The sequence below is a fragment of the Eschrichtius robustus genome, chromosome 20 (genome assembly GCF_028021215.1).
Source record: "Eschrichtius robustus isolate mEscRob2 chromosome 20, mEscRob2.pri, whole genome shotgun sequence".
Classification (NCBI taxonomy): domain Eukaryota; kingdom Metazoa; phylum Chordata; class Mammalia; order Artiodactyla; family Eschrichtiidae; genus Eschrichtius; species Eschrichtius robustus.
This window is the reverse complement of record NC_090843.1, coordinates 14,617,212-14,637,449: the sequence shown is the minus strand read 5'-3', so window position 1 is coordinate 14,637,449 and position 20,238 is coordinate 14,617,212. Positions and strand designations below refer to the sequence as shown.

The following is a 20,238-nucleotide window of genomic DNA, read 5'->3' as shown; positions in this document are numbered from 1 at the left end:
CTCTTCCTCCTCAGAAAGACCTTCTTGGCCACCTTCTCCTAAAAGAACAGTCTCCCCATCCCCTTATTCTCTTTATTTTTCAGAACGTTGTGTTATATGGCTACTTACTTGTTTGCCCCACAGAATATATCTCTAGGTGGGCAGAAACATAGTTTATTCGCTGCTGTGTCCCCAGTTTTGTACAGAGTCGGCATTTAAAATATTTACTGGTTGAATGAATGAGTAAACACTGCATATAACACCTAAGTAGCCTGTTTATGTCCTTTACAGAAAATTCCATACAGTACAGAAGATAAATCAATTATATCATTTACAATTGAGTATCTTTTTAGAAATTGGGCATCAGGTTTTAGCTCCTGAACGTAACATATTAAAACACTGTTGCCATGAGCAAGTCAGATCTAACTTAAAACCCAGATCATCTCTACTCAGTAATACCCTTCCCAGGAATACAGGCCTTCCTAGCTGAGGACTGCAGGCATGGTCCCTCTCCTGTCACAGGACCACTCTGTACAATGTTGTTTCTGCTCGGAAAACGCACTTCTTTTAGGAAACTGAAATTCTAATCTGGATGCTGTGTCAAAGATAAGGATCCTTCAGGAAAAGGGGGAATACTGAGTGGTGGTGAGTTCTTATACCTTGATGGCATAAATAAAGGCTCCTCTCCAAGTCACCATCCACCAGGGGTTCAGAAGTGGAAATCAAAGAGCTGTTGCCACCAGCAGGACTGCAGACCTGTGGCTTCAGGGCCTGCCCTTGTGTCAGAATCACCCCACTCCCAGCTTGTCTCATACGGGAGGGCTGTTGGGAAGTGCAGCAGAGGATTTGAAAGCAGGACACAAATCCAATATAGGCAGTTTTCTCAAGGTACTTTCTTAAAAACATATTCTCAAATGGGAGAATTCTGAAATCATGTTATACCATAATAAATCAGGCAATGCCTCCTTTAAAACTAATCTAACAAGTGATTTACTTAACAGATTAACTTCAGGTTCTACAAACCCACTGCGTCAAAGGCTGTATCAGTCTTTTCACTCTAAGGGAAAACACACATATAAATAACCAGGGAAATAAATGCAGATTTGGCTGCTTTTCCACATAACAAAACTGCCCTTAGACAAAAAGAACCTTCTCCCCAAAGCCCCTAATGGAAAATACTGGGCCCCAGCTCTGGAGGGGAGTAGGGAGCTGCACCTTCCAGAAGCACTACTCTCAGATCGTACGATTTTCTCAGAATGAGGCCTGGCTGCAGGTTCCAGCCCTGCTCAAACTTACTGTCCAACAACCCACAAGGTACATTTTCAAGCAAGAGCCTGAACCCTCCAATGAAAAACTGTGTAACAGCAGCAAACTCCCTTCTAATATTCTCTCCAAAAACTTGCATCTTATTATAAATCAAGGGTTCTTATGTCTACATGCAATATTGATCTGTGTGTACATGTGTGGTTTTCTAGAGAGACCTCAGAGTGTTCAGAGGCTCCAAAGGGGTGTATGTCAAAAGAAGTTAAAACACCACTCTTTTAAAGGGTGGCGAAACTTTTTCCTTTGGATTATTTTGGGAAACCGAAGTTTCTCAGACCCGCCTCTGGTTTCTATCAAGCTGGGAACTGTCTGGGGTCAAACACTTTTTCCCAGAAAGAATACTAGGAATCCGGAGGACCAGCTGCCACACTCCTTTTGTGGGTGCAGATCCCTCACATTCCCGGGGTACCCAACGGCAGCCTGCCGGACCTCACTGTTCATGCAGCCTCTGAGATCAAGACAGCAAGTCAGCGAGGTCTCCACTTAGGATGCTGATTCTTGAATTTGCGTTGGACTCTTGGATGTTGGCATATTTCACTGCAAGGCTGTGACACTTCATAATAACTGTTTTTTTCTCAGAAACACATTATTTTATCCAGCTTCCTAAGAAAGATCAAAATTAATGTTGAGTCTTCAATGCTTCAGGACATCACTCAAGATGCAGGGCACATCTCCATAGAAACTTTCCTCCTGGGCAAGTTTTTTCTTCAACTGAGCGTTTCTACATCAAAAAGTAACCCTGAAGTCACTGTTCCCACTGATCTCTGGCTCCCTCAACACACTGTGTCCTAGACATTTAAAATTTTTCAACATCCTGTAAGAATTAATACTTGTACATTCCCCCTATTTATAAAAATTATTTTTTATTTTTGTTTTAACAAACTTGCTATGAGCTTTTTCTAACATGGAAATTTAAATATCATATAAATTTAAATATCCTACAGATTACATGAACTCTCCACTCCCACCAACCCTGGCTGCTGGACCTGCTGTGATCACACATTCTTTGTTCCTATAAGCCAGGGAAGAAAGTGACCTTGTTACTCTCAAATATCACTCTCATTTCAAGTCCACCCGGTTACCACTGTTCTTTCACATATATGGCAATTTTTGGTCTTTCTTCCAAGATGTGGCCAAAGGTACAATAAAAGGCTGAAAATGACTATTTTCTGCTTGCTCTCCTGGACTACAATCTCCCTCTACCATTTTTTCTAAACCAAAAGGTACCATTGTATTTGGAAAATAATAAATTTTAGAAAAAGGTACCTTTACGCTCTTATTTCCAGAATGACTACATGCACAGAATGAGAAATTAGAATCTGCTGAGAAAACTGCAAAATAATTTCTAATTCTGTTTGCTATAATTTGACAATTCTATCTTAAGAGTCTAGAAAAGATACCATTGTGAGATGTCTCGAAGACATTATCCTAATTGAAATCTATATAAATGGAATACTCAGTTCCTTTTCAAGTCACATAAAAGCACATGCAGACCAGAGATCCTTCCTATTAAATCAAGGGGGGTGGGATGCCTGTAAAGTACATGTCACCAAAGTAGTAAATATTTTAGCCTCAAAATACCTCAGCCATCTATCATGGTATATGTAAGCGCTGGTCTAGAGACCTTCACATGCTGACATACAAACGAAATATTGAACAGTGCTCCTTTTTAAAAAATCGAAGTCAGGAAAAGCAGACGTGTTCTATTCCTCTAGCTGGTTTTCACTCCCAAGTTTTTGTTTTCCACACGTTTTATTGTTTTCTTTAAATACACTAGACCTTTCACTTCTCTGTGTTCATGGAAAAGAAAAGTGGAATGGATAATCCCAAACAACTGATTTGGGAATGCACTGCATTTTTTGGTAGCTCTCCATTAACATGGGTCTGTGTCAGAGGAGGAGGGATGTAAACCGACTAGAGTCACAGGCACAATGGGGAGAAGGAAAGCCAGCTGAAGGCTTAGAGACTGGCAAGAAATAATCCACCCTCGGGAAACTGAAAGCCAAGGCCATAATTTCCTCTGTATTTAAAATCCACAGTGCTGACTCTTCATTAATTTTAGATGAATTTCACAGTAGGTTTTTTGTAATTCCCAACAGCTTGCATTGCTAGCTCATGAGGTGGCTCTATCAATTAAGAGATCTGGTTTCCTGGGCAGAGCCTCTGGATCACATGCCCACCTTCACGTGAAGGTGTTGTGCTGCCAAGGGGCTCATGAATCCTCAGAAGTAGCAGAAGCCCCTCCTCCAAAACCCCGTTCAGGGCCAGATCCCTGAGCCCCCAGGACACTGTGAGAGAAATTCCGAGAGGGGAAGAAACAAACTACCAAAGGTAGAAGATGACCATCTTTGACTGTAATTTAAATTTGACAGGCTTCTGTTATAATAACGCACATCTGTCACCAGTGTTGTCTTATATATTGGCCAGCCCCTGGAAGAATGGTCTTTCTGAAAGCAACACCTTCTGTCTTTTCTGCCTCTGGCAAAATTGGAATAAGGAATATAAAACAGAATCTTACTTTCATGAGCAGAGCTCACGTCATAGGATACACATGAGGTCCACAAGGAAAGAAGCGAGCCAGTGACGGTGATGCCAGATGTGGGTTCCTGACCAGTCAGAGGCTGCAAGAGCAGATCGCTGGACTTCCAGGCTAGAAACGGTGAGCTGAGACCCCAAGGCATTCCAGGGAGGGGCAGCGTCGCCCCAGGGCGGGGGGGGGCGGGGGGGGGGGCGGTGTGCGGGGGTGGGGACTGGGTCATTGATCAAAAGAAACTGACTAAGGAAACCAAGGAGAAAATATCATGGTGCAAGATACCTGGCTCAGAGGACAAGTTTATCCAGTGCTCTCCCACAGGGATATCTTAAGGATTTGAGGAGGGGCAAGAGGCCAGTAGTGAGGAAAGAGAATCTCAGGGGTCCAGGGACAGAGAGCCTGGCATGATGACTGGTGAGGAGAAGCCAAGCTTGCACGCATGGACTCCCACCAGCTAGGACCCTGCAGCCCTTGTTCTAGGTTCTCCCCCTACTGTGAATCGGTCCCTCCATTCTAAAAAGCTGGCTTCAGAGCTTTTTAGACGAGATATAAAGAAACTCTAGAGCTGGCGTTCTTCCGTAACTTAGCCTGATGAACATCAAAGACCCCACCCCACTGCCACCACTGTCACTGCCACTGCAGCCAAATGCACATACACAAATACCCACAAGATTTCGCATTCAACTTGCGGGAAGACAAAGACTTCTCCCTTCCCCTGCCCAAAGTTAAAAACCCTGACTGAAAGAACTCATTGCATTATTTTGAGTAAGAGGGTGGTGTTTTGATCCACACCCCTTTGGATGGTGGGTGTGTGGGCTGTAGGCAGTCCGGGCAGGGCAGGAGACACAGAGCAGGGTCAGGTCCTGCTCTAGGAAGATGACAGTTACCTACGGCCTCCCAAAGCTTCGCCAGGATTTTTACTCCTGGAACCAAGACGTTAATGAGAAGATAGCTGGTTACTTTCTAGACACTCCACAAAATAACCAAAAAATTGAAAAACAAACAAAAATTCCAAAACATAAAAGTGCTTACCTAAGTTAAAAAAGAAAGAAAAACTGGCATGTTGACTTATAAACTATTAACCCGGGAGAAAAGAATCTAACTAACCACTTTATAATTAAGAATGTAACATGTTTAATGTTATTCAAATACCTGCTTTAAGATTCTTCAAAGGCCTTCCTCAAAGGGAATGGCAAAGTGGGTAAGGACTTCCTTTAAGAGATTCACAGAAGACTGACTCTCACTGCAAGAGTCTGACCTGCTCACTGACCGTCCCCAAGCACAGCCACTGTCTTCTGAGCAGTGTCATCTGCTGAATGCTCAAGGGATCACTGGAGAGCCAGCCCATATTAACTCACTATGGGGATAACCTACTTGACAAGCCCTTTCTCAAGCCTCAAAGAATCTGGTTGGAAATCATCACGGTGGTTGGATGAGGGGTTCCAAAGCCAGTTTCCAGGCTTCCCGCTTGTCTGGCAGGGCCACTCAGTTCCTTAGCAACAGCATCACACCACTGAGAGAGACTGATGTAAGCCCTACAACCACAGGCAGGAAAGGAACCGACAGGGCTGAACCACGTACCTGCCCCTGCCTCATCGCTGCAAAAACAAGAAACCAAAACCTCTCATTCCCATTTTAAATACCAATTTGGTCACTTGTATAAAAGAACTCCTAAGGGAAAAATGTGGCCAAAAAATACTCCTTTCTTCCTTAGCTTGAGCACCCATCTCACTCAACACTAACCAATCAACAGTGCCCCCCTGCTCTGTGCTTACTCAGCACGGAGGTGGGTAAGAGGCCAGGGGACCCCGCTGCAGTGCGTGGGAGGAGCCCGGGAGGAGCAGGACAGCATTTCTAGGAAGGGAAATGGAAGTTACCAGGTCAACTCTGACAGATAACACAAAACGTCAACAATTCTTATCAGGCCCATTAGAGCAAGGTTTCAGAAGACAGTTAAGTCTGCAATTTCTGGAAGATTTCTTCTAAGCTGCGGGTCAAAATGTATATACTTTAAACATGTATTACATTTTAATTTCTGAGATTAACACTCTGGCATTATAAATTCAAATAGCTGGGAGGACCTCTTGACCATCTGCCCCGGAAAACCCTGGGCCCTGTACTTGTTACCTGTGCTGTCAAAACAACTCACCACCCAATCCAGAAACTCAAATTGTGTTTTTTCCTTCCATGAGATTTTCGTACCACAGATCAGACCTCATGAAATAAAATTCACCGCAGGCCATTAAGCCTCTGCCTACACCCCTGTGGGTCACAGTCAAGCCTGAAGACAAAAGCTCGGCTGACCAAATGAGTTTGGTCTCTGGCTCGGAGCATGATCAATAGTCATTCCTATTGGGAGTTTTAGCCTTAAAAAAAAAAAATTAATGCTCCTGTTTTACTATCAGGATCGAATATCACTCATCACCTCCCCACAAACATTAGCCTACCTTGGGAAATTAAAACAAAAGCAACTCCTTTCCCCTGGGTTTTCTACTACTCTTGACTTATTTTCCGCTTCGATCTTGCCTGTGAGCTTAGCCAGAGCCGGCAGCTCCGCCTTCCCCAAGGACAGCTCCCTTCAGCCTTTCTAGCACAGGTACTGGAGTTTCTGCTCCTAACTCTGTGGGGTGGGGCTGGACCGTAGGATGGGAAACCAAGCAGGGGCCACATCAAAGTAGTCACTGCCGTGGGCTAATGTTCCAGGGGTCATTTCTAACAGGCATCTGGATATTAAGGACACAACAATGGCTCCAGTTCCAGCTCAGGTGAGAAGCATTTTTATCAAAGGAAGCAAGAAAATAAGGTAGGAGATGCTCACCCCAGTGACCGCAGGGTGAAGAGCAGGCGCTGTGGAGCCCACCTCCCCGGAACCCAGCTCTCTGCCTGTTGCTGGCTGCAGCCCCAGGCCCCTTGTCCTCTGCATGGCTTTACCCCATCCTCAATGTCAACCGGCATTTCCTTATTTGTCATCGTTAGGTCCAAGCAGGACCAGCCCCCAAACACACACACACACACACACACACACACACACACACACACACACACACACTTCCTTCTACCTGCTCTCAGAGGTAAAATTATCAGCAAGGTAGGGTTAGAATCTACCACATGGTCCACTTTGCATGGAATTCACCTTAACAAACATCTGCTTGGTCTACTACACCTGCCAGGGGCGGGGGGCTCCTGTTTTAAAATCTGTCTATGAAGAAAAATCATTGCCCCTCAATCTGGCAGGCAGAGTCCTAAGGTGAAATAACCTGCCCTCTGCTCCTTCCATCATAACTGAAACACTTCCCGTCAGCCTTCCACGATCAGGGCACACACACTGAATCTCTCATAGCGTTTTCTTTTGGAGCCAGGTATACCCACACTACTTTGCTCTATTCTCACCCTCCCTCCGCCAGGTCATATTTACCTGGCTCTGCTGTTAAGGTTTCCAGGGCATGGAGCCATCACCTGCACACCCTCCGACAGGGGCATTCTCAACCGGCTCTGACGCTAGCTCCCATTTGGAGCTCCTAGGCGCCACTTCAGTGTCGACACTGCTGCTAAGTCACACAGGTCTCTGAGGTCTCTGGTTCTGCAATTTTCCTGGATGCTTTTCTGTCCCCTTAATATTCAGCTTAAAGCCTTCTTAACCAGGCTTGCAAGTCTCCCAGAAAACATCACTCTGGCCTTCATGAAATACTTCCTCTCTGGTTATCAGAGGCTCTGGTCTAGGGAACCAGCCCCTTCCTTCCAAAAATAAAAACAAAAACAAAAAGACGCATTACCTAGGAAACCAGCTAGAGACATCGCATATCAGTTTTCTCTTTCAGAATCACAAGTTGTAGAAGAAATTTAACCACCGTCTCTGCCAAGTCCTTCCATTTCCTATTCAGAAATTCAGAGTTTCTGGTGAAGACCCAGCTTTCTCCTACGAGTCCCTCCCACATGACAGGAGGATCGGATGAGCACCAGCAGGGTCCTCGCCTCAGCCAGAAGTCGGCTCAGGAAGAGGGCAAGTGTCCTCACCTGCTGCAGGGTCAGGTCTAAACACAGCTGCCTCCATTCTTCCCAGTAGCTGGAAGTCTCTCCCCCGACAAGGCACAACTAGAATTCCCTCCCACTGCAAATACGAACAGGGCAGAATCCTGACTCTCCAGAAAGAGAGGAAGACTACTACATCCCTGAGACTTCCCTGGTGGCGCAGTGGGTAAGAATCCGCCTGCCAATGCAGGGGACATGGGTTCGATCCCTGGTCCGGGAAGATCCCACATGCCGCGGAGCAACTAAGCCCGTGCACCACAACTACTGAGCCTGCGCGCCACAACTACTGGACCCGTATGCTGCAACTACTGAGCCCACACGCTCTAGGGCCCGTGCTCCGCAACAAGAGAAGCCACCACAAGAGAAGCCCGCGTACCGCAATGAAGAGTAGCCCCTGCTCGCCACAACTAGAGAAAGCCCACGCGGAGTAGCGAAGACCCAACACTGCCAAAAATAAATAAAATTAAAAAAAAAAAGACTACTACATTGCTGACTGTGGGCTGCATGTGGAAGACTCCAACCCTAAGGTCTCAAATTGGAGACCCGTGCTACTAAGGACACACACTCAGTGAGAGTGATGCCTCCTGAGGGCTGGGATAGGAAGCCAGACAGGAGGGCCACCCTTGCAACTCCACAGGCAAATGCCTTTCAAGTCTTTGACAAGGGCACAGACATACTTCTCTTGTAAGACAGTGCTAAACCCACTGGACAACAATAGATTCCCAAGGACTCTCCCCCGACCCCCACCCTGGCCATTTCCCTTCCCAGGTTATTCTACTCTAAAAACTATTCAATCCTTCCAATAAATCCAAGTTTTAAAGAGCATTCTTCAAGTTCCTCCTTGCTCCCAATGTGCTTGCATTCATTCATTCATTCATTCACCCAGAAAACATTTAAGAAGCTTGTGCAATGGGTCAGATACTGAGCTAGGCACTGGGTATATAAAAATGAGCAAAATCGACAAGGTCCCTGCCCTCACGGAGGAAGGGGAAAAGAAGATGTCTCCTAAAGAATATGTCACAACAACAGTGAGAAGTGCTGTAAAGGACAAGAGAGAAAAGGGGAGCGAGGTGAGGGGGCGGAGCTGTTTCCTGAAGAGGGAGCAGCAAGGTGGTTCAGTTCCTGAAAGACAGAGCTCCCTTCCAGCTGGGAATGGAAGGGTGCCTGCACTATAATAAACCAGGAGGAGAGAGGCACGGGCCCAGGCTGAAGCAGGAGGCAGGAGTGGCTGGATCAAGCAGCACTTTTCAGACCAGGTTCAGAATGTGGCTCTTATCCTGGGAGCAACTGGAAGCCTTCCTAAGGTTTTGAGCAAGGACATGGCATGATTATATTGGGAATTTTTAAGACACCACTCTGGCTGCAGAGGGGTGAAGAGATTAGAAAAGAGAGGAAGCAACTGTGGGGAGAGGAGGGCGGCAGCTGCTGCAGTCTTCGAAGCCAAAAGATGGTAGTTTGGACTAGAGTGGTGGCAGTGAAGTTGGCGAGAAAGAGAACCATTCAAGAGACGTTTAAAAGATGAAAATAACAGCACTTGGTAACGGATGAGATAAAAGCCAGCTTGCATTTGCAGTGACGAGAAATGTCAATTACCTCCGGGAGAAAATACTGGCTGTATATACGCTGCTGCTCACTGGTATTACACATACTTCCCTTGGCAACTATTTTTCAGAATTTCTAGACAAATTTAAAGCTCTTCTTATTTGCTCTTAAACCTATTCTTTAAAACTGTCATCCATTTTTGAAACACATTTATTGAGCATCTACTATGTGCTGGGGATAGAAAGGTGATCAAGATAGCCAGGCCCTTGGCATGTCTCCTCTGAGCCTCTAAACCCCCCTGGCAATGAATGCAACTCCCAAGGCTAAGGTCACCCTACCTCCAGAAACCTTCACATGAGTCACTCAACAGCCTCCCGTCTACCTCTCAGAGACCTTCCACAATGCAACAGCAGCACAAGCAGGGAGATTCACTCCTTATTTCATAAGATCTGAGCCCTGGGAGACATCCCGCATCAAATCTAACTTCTCCAGGTGTATGAGCTGCCAAAACCTGCTCTTACAGGAAGACAATGAACCCCAAGAAGCAGTTCTTCCTTCTACATAATCAAACTCCTTTTCTCTAAAATGTACTGAGTTTGGGACCTACATGTGAACTGTGCTGTTGCATTTGTTGCCCAAATTAGTTTGTGCTGGATTTTATCCTACCATAGAGATTGAACAGTGTACCTCCAGGGTTTACAAAACCATCAATGTGGCCACATAGAGCTATTTAACTGAAAATTAACTAAAATGAAAACTTCAGTTTCTCAGTTGCACTAGCCACCTTTCAAGTATTTGATAGTCACATGCGGCTAGTGGCCACCATATTGACGGCACAGATGTAGAGGTGTTGCTACAGGGTTCTTTGCTGTTTGATTTGAATTTCCCCTTCAAAAAAAAATACACAAAAGTTTAACATATGGAGACTTTCAACATATTAACTGTGTTCCCCTCAATTTTATAAGTGAATGCTATAATCTGAATTTAAATTAGCATGCACCACAAAAATAGTGCTTTTTAGTTTCATAGTTTGGGCTTTGTGTATATTTTATTTGCCAGGAATGTTGAAGATAACCTTGTGATTCCTTGTGAGGAAGAAAGGGACCATGATTTTACAAGCCAATGTGGCCAGAGACTGTCTTACTCTTTTTACATACACCCTACACATTGCCCAATATAGTTGATATTCTCAGTAAATACACAGATTAATTGGTAATCTAATTTTGTGCCTACTTTTCATAATCAAGTCTATAAGGGGCTTGCAAGAAATGTTCATTTCAGATTTGGAATTTCAACTACTAACACCAGTCCTGTAATGATGCAGCATGCAGGAATTTTTTCTCTCGGACCATATCTACCATGTGATTTTATATCCCAAAGATACATTTATATTGTGACAGAAAATCCACCAACAATGCTTCATATGTGAAACTATCTTGGAACAATATTAGCAAAATGTTGGTAATTACTGAGTGACAGAAACACGAGGCTCGTTATGTTATTTTTTACTTTCGTGTATTCAAAATTTTTTTCCAGAATAATAGATCTTTTTTTAAAAAAGGGCTAATGCAATTATATACAAATTCAATCGGTTCTAACAAATATTCTGTAGGGTAATTATAAACTTTGATATGGCTGGGTTCATAGTATTTTACCAAACCTCCCAAGCCAGGTCAAGAACTAACAAAGCCGGTGACTTGTTTTATGAAATTCTCCTCCTGTGTGATCCCGAGGTGGGGTGGTTGTGAGAAAGCACCACACCGTGTCTCTTCAGGTGGGTTCTTCTTTCAGCAACTCGGAGCCGTCATGCTTGATCACCTGATAATAAGGCCACTGGCCTCTGCCTCCTCTTATCAGAAAAAAAGGCTAAAAATCCACTTCCCACAGCCCGACACTAAAGCGGACACCTGCAGACAGAGGAACAATGCTTCCGGTCCAGGTGAGCCCTGCACCCACTGCAGAGGCTCCAGCGCAAGCACTGCCCAGGTGCCGGCTGGGCTGATGGTTAGCACGTTACAGGCTGTCCCACACCGAGCCACAGCAGGATGCCTCCAGTGGACTCCAGTGGACGTGCACAGGAGCCATTTCAGTCCTACCTACCACCCTGTGGTTACTTTGCACACAGAATGATGGGAAATGTGGACCCAGAACAGAAGCTCATCCCCTCCAGGTCAAGTTTCCCACTGCCTGTGAGTCAGCAAACCCTTGTAAGAAATTCCCAAGGTGCCTCAAGCAGTGTCCGGCTCTGAGCCTCAGCCCCTCCCCTCTGCTCTGTGATGCACCTGCCTCTCCCATCTTCAGCCCCTCCTCTCAGGCCCTCCTCGCCGCCCCCTCCTCCCCTGAAGCCACACTTGCCACACGCTGCTCCCTCCCTTGAGGTGCTCTTCCCAACACTCCCAGTTGCTGGCTCCCTCCCTTTATTCTTTCTCAGGGCCTGTTCTTTTTCCTCAGAGGAAGGAGACTTCGCACTTATCACAAGTTAATATATACAATGCACACGTCTGTTGACTTGTTAATTGTCTAGACTACGAAATGTGCTATGTGCCGGCAGGGAACACATCTGTTTTGCTCCCCATTGGATTTCCAATGCCAAGCACAATGCTTGGCTCCAGCAGACGCTCAGATACTTGTTTAATGAGTGATAATCACTGTTTAGTCAGTCCTTTCAGCAGAAAGACTTTTAAATTTTATATTTCAAGCCCCAAATGATAAACAGAACCATCTTGAGGAACACTGCCTAAAAGACAACATTAGGTGTAAGAAAGGACTTAAAATTGAGTAAGAGAACAGGCCAGCTTATGTCAGCTTTAAGTAACAAACGTGAAATGGAACCCTTATGAAATGCATACTGTGATTCTGAAAGGTTATTTGCGGGAGCAATCCAAGGGGTGGGTTTAAATCTCAAATCCTAAATAAGGTGGTGACTGAAGAGGGCTCCTCTTGCCCAGTTCCATTCTCAACTGTTAGGATAAGCCGGGGAGGGGCTCAGTGGGTTAGTTCCAATCATCTTCTTGGGGTAAAGCCCTTAGAACCAATCTTCCAAGCAAACCCAACAGACAAAGGTTACCTGGTTGTTTCAAAGCCCACCCTGTTCCCCACCCCACCAGCTTCCTCACAGAAAGGTCAGATTCTTCTCTCAACAGTCCCACCTATGCTCACAGTGACCTGGCCTGTGGTTTTGTTCACCAAAGAAAAACCAAAGAGGACTTAAGTCTTCTGCAACTCCCATAGAGTTCGTCCTTAGCTTTAACAAAGTTCTCCCAATACGCAGCAGATGTTCTGAATGAGAACTCAGAATTTAAACAGGGGTCAGTACACAATAAAAGACTAGGAATGCATGACCCCAAAGCAGAGGGAAATCTCACTTTTTAAACTGGGAAAACTTCCAGGGCACATGGCTTGAGAAGATTCCAAAATGAGGCAGGGTGCATCTGAAACAACCACAGAACTCATATTGGGGAGCAACATAAGCTTGAGTTCTAGTCCCAGCTATAAGCCCTTGTCCTTGCTGTGTGATCTTGGACAAGTTACTTAACGTCTCTGAACCTCAGTTACCTCATCTTAAAATAAGACTGAGACTAGTCTCTACTACTCATAGGATGATGTGAGGTTTAAAAGTAGGAACAGTGCACACAGTAATTCTCCATAAATGATGGTTACTCATATTGTTATCAACTACCCATTCTTTTCTCTTTACAAAAGCACGAGCACAAACATCCACCTGAGACTTCAGGAGTCATTTCCTTTCAACCATTTAATTTCTCAGATCCTTAGATTCATAAACTCACATAATCTATGACACTGTATTGGAGGGAGTTGGGGGAGGAGACTAAGAAATCAAGTCCTCATTTTGGAAGAGACCCTCAAGATCCAGAGTGGGGAAATGATGTGCCCAAGACACACATAATAACAGGATAAACCCCCAGGACTGGAAACAGGTCTCTTAATACCAACTGCAGTGCTCTCTCTACCTCACTCAGAAACCCAGGGTTTCTGTGCTTTCATGACCTCCTAGCATCCCTCTGATGAATGGTACCTCACAGACACTTCACACAATGCAATTAAGCATTACAAGGAGTTTGGCAAGAGGCAACACGGAATCTTGCATAGAACCTTGAGGTGCTTTAAAATTCACGTATAAGAGTATTCACATCAGCCTACGTTTCCAAACTTCTTATAACGATAGTTATTTTTAACTTGGGATTTAAAGTTGACAAAGAACTTAATGAACAGGCAGGACAAAGGGAGCTGTCTGTCCATGGCTGGTTAGCTCCTGAAGTTAATGCTTCACATGCGGACAAGAGTCAGCCAAAGGACAGAGCTTCACGCAAACTGAAAAACGTTCCTCCAGCCCACAGATCATGGATTACTGCCTGGGCTCCAAGTGGCAAATCTTACGAGATGCTCCCTAGCTTTTCCCCAGAGCCACCTACCAGTTAACCATACGTTCTGTCATCCGACAGGAGCAACTGTTACTGGGTGCTCACGCTGTGCCAGGCACACGAGTGACTTCATGTAATCCTCACAACTACTGATAAAGAATGTACTTCGGTGGTTCACATGACCTAGAACCCCACTGACTATGACACCACTATTTTACGTACAAAAAAGGAAGTCGCTGCCAACTACAACTTAAGACCTCATAGATTATAAGATACTTTTCAGAAATGTTAAGATGAGACAAACTGTACTGTCTTAGCGTTGTTGAAATGTGAATATTGTCCCATTTACAGATAAAGAAACTGAGGTACACAGAGAGAGAAAATAATTGCCCAAGGTCACGGAGCTGATAAGTGGAAGCATTGGGATACAGACCTGGTAAGTCTGGTCAACTTTTCATGGCAGTAAACTCAAATTTCCTGAGAGCCACATGAATTACCCAAAAACACACCTGGCAGAGAGGAAGGACACAATGGTGCTAACTCTTGTTCCACCACGAGCACATTAACTGCGGCAATTCTCTGAACATCTCTGAACCTGACCTTTCATGTGTCCAAGAAGGCACTGTGCTAGCCTATAATAAACCGCCGTCCTTCTTCTGGGAAAAGCAATGTGGTACGATGGGAAAAGCACATTTGGAATCAGAAAGTCCTAGACTGAAATTCTTGTTCCAGAGAATTCCCTGGCGGTCCAGTGGTTAGGACTCTGTGCTTTCACTGCCGAGGGCCTGGGTTTAATCCCTGGTGGGGGAACTAAGATCCCACAAGCCGTGTGGTGTGGCCAAAAAAAAAAAAAAAAAAAAAAAAAAATCTTGTTCCACTATCTAACCAGCTTATTGCCCTGGGCAAGTTACTGAACTGCTCTGAGCCTCTGTTTCCTCTCCTGTAAATTGAGGCTACCAGCATCTATCTCACTTAGAGGGCTGCTCACGGACGGGAAAGGATATATACATACAAATAGAGAAAGCAGCACATGGCAGAGCTGGAATTCAACAAATGCTCTTTTCTACACTAGCCACCTTCTGCTTTGGGACAGAATCAAGGAACAAACAATTCCCTGTGACCTCAGCAATTCCCAAGTGGGACACTCAGGAGAGAATAAGGACCGGACAGGAGAAAGCAGACCCTGAGGGACACTCAGGCAAAGAAAATGAACTGGAAGCACCTGGAGGTCAGGGACAGTTGATGAACTTCCGAACTTCTCAATGAACTGACTGACAGCGGAAAGGGAAAAAAAGAGAGAACTGAACACTATCAAAAGACACTGGTCAACAGATATGAGGATGAAGAGATACCAAACCGGGCACAGAAAACCAGTCTTGGAAGATTCAGTTTGATACCCAAAGTGATCTACAGCAGGAAGAATTTCCCCATTGTTCTGTTTTGTTCTTACTTAAGTAATATTCTGTGCATTTCTTCCCCTTCTTTCTTCAAGAGCTTCAGAAAATCCTCAGAAGAGCTTTGACTTGGAGGGAAGGTGAATCATATGGATGTAGAAACAAATTCTTGACCTGTTTTTTTCTCCATCATACCCATAATGCCTCAAAGTGTCTGGCACACAGCCAACTCTCAACAAAAATTAGTTGAGTGAATATTTTTTGACTACATGCCTTTTCACTTTGACCAAAACTGCAAAACATCCTATATATTTATTCTACCTAAAAGCCTAATAATCTTTCCTACTTCTTTTCCAGAAGCATTCTAAAACCATAATCTCTAATACACAAACGATACACTTGGCGAAAGCTATTTCTCCAGTCCTCTCACACGAAGACATTCTACCCTCTCTTCAAACCTCCAACAAGGTCCAGCCCCCTCAGCCCCACCAAACCCCTGCACTTTCTCTTCCCCCTCCTCTGTCCAGCCCTCGGGTGCCTTGGCAGTTGTCTCAATTACCACCATCATCTGAACTGAATCAGTTTGTTAATCTCCTTCCTCTCAGGCACAGCACCTTTCCTGGAGATAAATGTGCAGGCAGTTCACCCACAGTCCTCCATACACCCCCTAGCCATCCCCATCCCAGCCTTCCCTGACACTCCCAGAGAGGCCCAGTGGAAAAAAAAAAAAACAACATATGGCAAAAATCCCACCCTACCCCCGTTACCTCAGGAGGCTGCTTGTTTTCCATAAGTTTAGACCAATCACCAACTTTTAGAAGAATCTGAAAGAATCCCGAAATGATTTAAGGGTTGGGTAAGAGCTGATAGAAATGGCACTTTTGCTCTTTCAATACCTCCTAGAAGGTAAGCTTCACTGTGTCACTGAGCTCTAAACCCACAAACCTAGACTCCTGGGAATTCCCTGGCAGTCCAGTGGTTAGGACTCTGTGCATTCACTGCCCACGGCCCCGGTTCCAACCCTGGTCTGGGAACTAAGATCTCACAAGCTGTGCATCGAAAAAGAAAAACCCACAAAAACCTAGATTTTGCAAACACTCCCTATCCCAGAGTTCAAGGATCATTTGCCCCTCCGTTTTTCCTTGTTGGTTTCCATATAAAAGTCACTCATTGTTTCCCTTCCAGCTTACATCAGGCTCCTGAAAGGACTCCTTTAAATCCTTTGATGAAAACCATCAAAACATGCGAAAGGCTGGTTCTTTTCAATTCCTGTGCAGAGCAGCCCTGGTGTCAAGACCTAGAACTTCAAACATGAATATGGCACCACCCCTGTCTTCATGGAGCCCACGCTTTTCCTCCAACTCTGAAAAAGTATGCCCTCCCTGAGAAGCGTCTATTAAGACGTAGTGACAAAGTACTTCATAGCTTTGGAGGAAGAGCGAGGGTGGAAACAGACTTTGCCCTTACATTGGCTGCCCTGTAACCATAACAACCGATGGTTTAAGTAACCATCAACCCACCTAGGGGCTAAGTTTTCCAAAAACCATTTTCAAAAGGGGAAAACTCCCCTGCACCGACTCCCGCGTCAGCCGTGCATTCTGGGCAGCGTGCGAGGCGCAGCTGAAGCCGACGGTTCAGTCCATCCCCGGTCCCACCGTTTCATTCGTGTGCTCGCCGGCAGCACAGCCTCCGCCGTCACACCCGAGCTCTGGGGCAGGGCACCTGGCATTAGGCCTCAGCCCAATGTCACTTGTTAACCTTCCAAACCCCCGGCTTTCGGGACGCCGCCGCCTCAGGTCTAAGGGACGCACACCACCCACTACCACCCACGATTTCCAGGAGCTAGAGAAAAACAACCCGAGGCGCAGAGAGCCTCTAAAAGATCCGCGTAAAAGTAACTGCGATTCTCGACTTCCAGGCATTTCGCAACGTGAGCGCTGGGGGCGGCAGGAACCCGGGGCCCCATTCACAAAACTACAAGCTGTTTTCCCTTAGTTTGCTTGTGGACGGTTCTCCCCGGACGGGGCCGAGCCCGGAGCCCGTGGACCGCAGGCTGCGGGGACCAGCCGGAGGGCACCTCCAGCGGGGTCAAGCCCAGACTGCCCCACACCGCCCCAAAGGAAAGAAGGATGCGCCCGGGGGCGTCGCGGGTAGGCGTCCCTGTCAACTTAACCTAGACCGTGGTGACAGCGGGGCGGGGCCCTGGGTGGGCCGGACCCCCGCGCCCCGCCGCGCCAACGGCCGCCGGCCCCCGACCGTACCCCGGACCCTGAGGAGCCGGAGCCTTCTCGGCGGGCGCTCCCTCCACCGCCCCACCCGGCCCCGGGAGCGCTCACCCCGGATCCACTGGCTGCTTCATTGTACTGCGCCGGCGCCCGTGCTCCACGGCCGCCGCAGCTCCCGCTACGGCTCGGGATCCGGCCACCTTCCTGCCACCAGCCCGCCCCCGGGCCACCGGCCGCCCCGCCCCGCCGGCGGACCCGCCCCGCACCCGCGGCCGCCGCCGCCAACCAGAGGGCGGCGGGGGCGGAGCAGGCCGCGTGCCAGGCCCGGCCAATCCAGCCCTCTTCAAGTGCGCCGAGGAGCGGCCGCGGAAATGGCCGGGCGATTGGTCAGGTCTGTTAAAGGGGCCGCCGCCCATGGGGCTGTGGAGAGGGGCGGCTGCGGGGTTACCAGGGAGAGCCTGGTGTGGGAGAGGTAAGAGCTTCTCTTCTCTCCCAGCCTGGCAGCAGCGCTCTCCCCAGCACTTTGCATTTATTAATTTCCTCTTCCTGCAGCCTAGCAACAAGTGGAGACAGAACCTGCCTCTGTCAGAAGGAGAAACTGAGTCTCCTAGAACCAAGGGTCTCCCCGCTCGACAAATTAACTCAGATTTGGGTTTAGCGGGCAGTCAGGCAAATCTGTTCCCGTCCAGTCCCAGAAATTGGCTTACAAAGACACATTCTCAGCCTCACCCTGGAGGATCTTTTTAAACATTTTTAATAGACATTCCGTGTGTCTGGTATGGGACTGGAGAAAGTATGCATTTTTCAACGCCCCTCCCCTGAGGCGATTCTGCTGTAGGTGGTACAAGAGCCACACTCAGGCACGTATTTCAAGTCGATCATTGTAATGAAATCCAAATTCAACTGCCAAAAATAAAGAGAAACTTTTTTTTTTAATCCTCAAAATCAGTAATACGGTTGGGAGACTTGCTAGTTGGGCTGGACGTCGCCTACTGAGAAACTCAGAACAGTTCCCTGAGTGGGTCATGCTGAGATCTGAGTTTGAAGGGCCCTGGGCTAGGATGAAGCAACAAGCCAGTCTTGTTTTCTGACTGGTGAGACAATGCTTAAATACTTCAATGGCAAACACACCCTTCCTCGTTGCCATCACCAGGCCCAGTCATAACCCCAGGAGGGTGCCTTGCACTTCTGGAGCTTGGTTCCAAAGACATCAAGCCCTGCCCACCCTCCCAGGCACATTCCTGTCCCCATCCCTGTGTCCCAGACACACATCTGACCCAGAAGTCACTGCCTCAGCTTGAAAGTCAGCCCCTTCCACCTAGACCCCTCCTACGAGGAACAAACTGACTCCAAAGAACAACCGTTTTTGTCGTTGTTGTTGTTTTGCTGTGATATCTGATAGGTGCTGTGTTTGCCAGGAGCAGCTCGACACACACATTCATCAGCCTCGTCAGGATTAAGCCTCTGGGTTGCAGATATCACTGCCTGGGATCACCATTTGCTTCACTTGGCCTTCCCAAAGGAAAAAGAATTCTTGTCTTAAATGGAGAGGGTTCCTTCCGGTCGTGGATATCTGGAAATGTGCAACAAAGGCAGTTAGCACTGGAGAAACAGCCCAAAGCTTGTCTCAGCCACCTCTTTTATTTTTTTATTTTTATTTATTTATTTTTTTTTATTTTTTTTAATCAGTCATCAATTTTATACACATCACTTTATACATGTCAATCCCAATCGCCCAATTCAGCACACCACCATCCCCACCCCACCGCAGTTTTCCCCCCTTGGTGTCCATACGTTTGTTCTCTACATCTGTGTCTCAACTTCTGCCCTGCAACCCGGTTCATCTGTACCATTTTTCTAGGTTCCACATATATTCAGCCACCTCTTAAAACCTCCACCTGGGCTGGGGGTGGGATGGGGAGTGAAGGGGGGTGCCTGGAGCTGCACCACCGCAAGGGTCCCCGGAAGCTGGCAGTGTGCATCTCAGAGTGCCCCCCAACCCTCCTTGCCCAGGCCAAGCCCTACATAAATATTAGATTAATTAATACAGTGTCAATCTTACCTGGAGGCCAATAAGATCTAGCATGAACTCTTAGAAGAAGACTTTCTTTCTGAAAAGTGAGGAATTTGGATGCTTTGAAAAATAAATATACAATAACATAATAATATTAACATGTCCTACCTTTAAGAGGTTACTCTGGGCAAGACACTTTGTCAAGATCTTTGCACATATTAATTCATTGAAACCTTACAAGAACCCTGTGTGGTAGGTATGGTTGTTATTTTCTCCATTTTACGGATGCAGAAGCTGCAGCTCACGGAGGATTGGTAATGTGTCCAAGATCACAAGACTAGCTCAAGAGAGAGCCAGCATTCATGACCTCCTAACTGCCTGCTCCAGTGCCTGCCAAAATGCCCTTCCTTGCTGCCAGAAACAGGATGGCTAACTTCAAAAGGCAAAAGAAGCAAATATCACTGATCTTCACCAAAAGACAGTGCAATATAGCAGCACTGCCTTGGAGTTTAAGTTCCATTGCTCTAACTTACCACCTGCTTGATCTTGAACAAGACATATCATTAAATCCCTTTGAGCCTCTGAGTGCTTGTCTATAAAATGGGATAATAACAAATTCTGCCTCCTTGAGCTGGCATGAAAACCAAATCAAATAAAGAATATCCATAAATACATATGTACTTTGAACTTACAAATGACAAGAGTGATTTTAGAGCTTGGCATCTGTGACTCAGTATAGTGACCAATGACAAAGGCCTGGGATTGTGATGCTAAATTTAGATATCAAACAAGATTCCTTACTTTGCCCCCCAAATAG

General features: G+C 46.4%; 1 protein-coding gene across 1 annotated transcript in view; it reads right to left on the bottom strand.

The window, feature by feature from the left end:
- Nucleotides 1-17,617, bottom strand: part of TEX2 (testis expressed 2) — a 106,538-nt gene extending 88,921 nt beyond the window's left edge. Inside the window, exon 1 of the mRNA XM_068530171.1 lies at nt 17,519-17,617. The gene's annotated coding sequence lies outside the window, so the exon portion shown is untranslated. The remainder of the gene's footprint in view (nt 1-17,518) is intronic.
- Nucleotides 17,618-20,238: the final 2,621 nt, after the last annotated feature.